Below are 4,183 nucleotides of genomic sequence, written 5' to 3' on the forward strand. Positions count from 1 at the left end.
GGTATAGGTGCTATGCTGACACATTAACGGGTTTTCCTTTGTCTCCTTGATGGTCTGTTGGTCTTAAATAAGCTCTCCATTCCACATTTCAAGACATTGGTGCCAATAGAAAAATTGTTTCGTACTTCCCAGACAGATTAGTTTTTAGTTTTTCTTCTTGTTTTAATGGAAATCATTTTTCAGTTTACAAAAAAGGAAGACTGAAGTTAATATTTTATGTTTAAATATAAACTTAAATTAAGACTGTTTTGGTCCACATGTCAGTTTTATCATACTTAAAATGGTAAACTGTCATACTTGCATTAAAAATGGTTTCCTCAATCAAAATTCTTGCTCATAATAAATCTTTGTCGCGTTACTGACTTCAACGTGAGTAAATTAGAATAAAAGTTTTCATTATTTACAACTTTATGCTGTAAAAATTACACCGTTATCTTAAATAGTGGAAGCATAGGACGAAAGTTTTAAGTACAGGTTCACGTAAGAATCAGGCAATATCGAAATTTTGTGATAAGTGATAAGACGCAAAATAAAACAAAATTTTACCCAGCAAGAAACTGGGATGTTTAGAATGTATATGCCAAATTATTCTGAAATATTCCGTTTCGTTTTTGAATACGGGCCCGATATATTGACAGGGCGCTCAATTTTGACGCCGTGCAAGTCTTAGTAAAATAGCATACATTTTTATCAAATTACTAAAAACAGCAAACCTTACGAGAAAATTTGATTATAAATAGTTACTAAACTCACTCAGCTTAATGATTTCCAATTTTAAAAAGTATTGAAAAGTTTGAGTTTCGAGTTTAAATTGCCGTTAAAATTAGCAAATTCGAGTGAAATCTGGTTGTCTTTCTTGGTTGATTCACAATATCGTCGCTAGATGGCGCCTCGTTGCTACGTACGCTAGTGCGCGAAAATGGAAGTTCGAGAAGACTACACGGTTTCGGGACACTACGCAAACAGTTTCACAAGTCTGTATAAAGCCGATCCAGAATAAACAACTCCAGTGACCCTTTGTAATTGTTGCAGAGACATAACAATACATCTGCAAGGTTTAAAACTTAGTGATGGCCGACAAACAACCTGTCAACCCAGCCGCGGACAGCGAAGGAAGTCATACCCCAAAGAATCACATTATATACAGGTATATTATTGCATATCCACGCTATACATGTTGAATGAAATAAGCTTTTTCAAACAGTAATATAAGTTAACTAACAACTGCAGTGAAGTTTTCGTTTTATTGGCATTTTTCACTACATGTATCGGTGATCATACTGGTTTTCCCCGAATCTATTTTTAGAACATCAAAGCGATTGATTTTGGCAATTATCCGGACACTCAAATATAACTGCATACTTTACGAATGTATGCTTTCTGAATTCATCTGTTCATTTACAAGTCTAACTATAAAACGTGCGTTGTTATAACTTATATTCATATCTTGATTTGAATAAATGTACTGCAGTAGCCTTACACTGCCCTTTGTTTTCAGATACATTGAAAAATGATGTATCCCTACATGTATATTAGAAACTAATATATGTTCAAGTTAAGCCTCAATCAACTATTGAAACAAAACACCAGTCAATCTTGAATGAAAAGTTCCACATTGTAGTTTTTTTTCACAGCTGTTTTCATTGTGGGGTAAAAATAAGGTGGAGTTTTTTCCCTCACTAAACTTGGAGGTATGGAACACCTGTCGGTATTGATGTGGATAAAAGTATATTATAGTCAAAACACTTTCACTCTTTTAGAAATTTCTGTTTAACAATATTTGACCGATAATATAATTTTATAAAATAATTGCAAAGGTTAAATAAATGATTAGGTCATTTCCACCCCATCAATATATACTGGTAATTCGCCTTGTTCCTGTAGAGATCCCCACCCCTAAATGTACGGGTACATGTAAATTCTTTGATACAGCTCATGATAAGACGTGGCGATTACTTTGGTATGCAAATGCCTGGGGGTTATCTCTTACCCCATATTTTTATAATTCATTGGTCAATTTACACCCCACCCTTAACAATTATATTTGTTGCTGGTATTTGAAGATCTATTTAATTTATGTAATGGTTTGGCAAGTATCCCCTGTTGTTTTCCCTATTCCAAACCATTCAGTGTATCATAAATGGTCATGGGTTTAGATCCCATTGCAGAAGTTCAAATCTTCTTTGATTAATTCATCTAAGATTACATTGATTAATAGTGTCTAATAGGGTTCCACAATTGGCCCTACCTTCAATTTTATTAACATAGACCAATCCACCCAACCATCAACTTTCCCTATCTACTGACTCTTTCTTTTCAGACTGGAATAGGAATCAATGTTTTATCTAGGCTTTATTGACATGACTGGTGTATTAATATTTATATGTTGTTTCACATTACATATGAAAAGTAACAATATTTCTAGTTTTTAAATCTACTATTTCAGGACTCAGAACTTTGACAATCATAGACCCTGTCATAACATTAAACTGAACTGATGAGGCAGAATATATCTTACAGAATGTTTCAACAAGCGAAAAGTCGAAGAATGTGTTGACCCAGTGCTTAATCTGATTGCACCAGGGCAATCAGAGAAATTAAAACAATTGATTATGTTAGGACCTAAATCAACTCCAACAGATAAAGAGCTGACAAACTACATGTATATGAGGAAATAACTAACATTGAACTTCACACTCAAATTTGTTCAATGTCAAAAAACTATGTTATATATAACAGTAATAAGATGTACATGTATAACTAATTTATGTAGAAGATAAGTGCATATATGTATGTCCCTTTCTCACTGATTGTCCATTATACATGTATAGAAAGAATAAAGAAATTTTATATCTCATTACTTCAAGAAAAATTATGTGTAATTAGCATTAATTTAGCTGCATGGTTAATAACCAAGGAAGACAGAACAATAACTAATGATTAAGTTAATTGAATTTCTAATATAAAAAAAGAATCTCAGAATGCTATGATATTTATACTATGTACTTATCATGATATATCATGATTTCATCTTTAATTACTAATATTTGTATTTATGTAATTACCATGATGGTAGCTACATTATTTGGACTACATTAACAGTGTTTTCCCCAGAAAATTTTTGATGCATGGGGGGAAATTTGTCAGAGTAGGTGCACGGTGCAGCGTTAAGGGCCAACACCGGGGCAAAATCACTTCGGGTAAAAATAATATAACCATCTGATGAAATGTACTGCATGATATGCACTATAATTAATGCATTTTCATGAAATTCATATTTTGTATTTATGTAATTACCATGATGGTAGCTACATTTTTGGACTACATTTACATGTACATGTATATAGGAATATTCTAATAGCATAAATTTGTATACACAGCATTTACCCAACTGCTGCACATTCATATAAATGTATGCACTATTTTTATTCCCCCTTCGAAGAAGGTATGGCATATCACTTTGCTGCTGTGCGTCTCTCTCTCTGTCTGTCTGTTGGTCGGACGGCTAGTCCACCAACAGTTACCATTCATTTTCTTCGCAGGGGTTCCACATTTTGAAATGAAATATGGTATTCAGATTTAACTGAATAAGATCTAGGCAAAGTTATTTTTTGGGTATGATTGAGCAATTTTTGACCTTGGAATTAAAAAAAATTCCAATTATTTGCATTTTCTTCTCAGATGTTTCCAAAGGAGGGGGCATAATTGTTTCACAAACATGTCTTGTTTGTGTGCAATTGTTCACTTAGGATTTTCTTGTTAAAAAATTCTAAACTTTTAGCCTTTCCAGGGTCCAAATTGAGGGAAAAAAATCAATATGTAATCTATTGGTTGATGTTTGATATAGCCATCTATAGTATGTGTGATACATTTTGACATGTATGGTGTCATGTACTGTGGTTTCATTAATATTCAAGGGTATCAATTTTAGTGGATAAAGTGAAAATCATAGTTTCAAGGATACGTAAATTCGTGGCCAATGACCCTATCAATACAAAATGTTAATAGAAATTGCATTTCAATGAACGTTTAATTTCGTGGATCAACTTAAAAACGAAATCCTTGAAAATTGGTATTCACCGAATATTGATGAAACCACAGTATATCGAGTTATTCATGTACAACTTGCTTAAGTTATTATATGTATGACTGGAAGTCAGTTTAATAAAGTACTTGTTATGGT

The 4,183-nt window shown here is 32.8% G+C and overlaps 1 long non-coding RNA gene across 1 annotated transcript; it reads left to right on the forward strand.

The window, feature by feature from the left end:
• The first annotated feature begins 470 nt into the window (after positions 1-470).
• On the forward strand, positions 471-4,183 carry LOC128169159 (uncharacterized). The gene is made up of 2 exons (XR_008241505.1): positions 471-1,147; positions 2,447-4,183. It is a non-coding gene; the product is annotated as an uncharacterized LOC128169159 (long non-coding RNA).

Source organism: Crassostrea angulata, chromosome 1, assembly GCF_025612915.1.
Source record: "Crassostrea angulata isolate pt1a10 chromosome 1, ASM2561291v2, whole genome shotgun sequence".
NCBI classification, from domain to species: domain Eukaryota; kingdom Metazoa; phylum Mollusca; class Bivalvia; order Ostreida; family Ostreidae; genus Magallana; species Magallana angulata.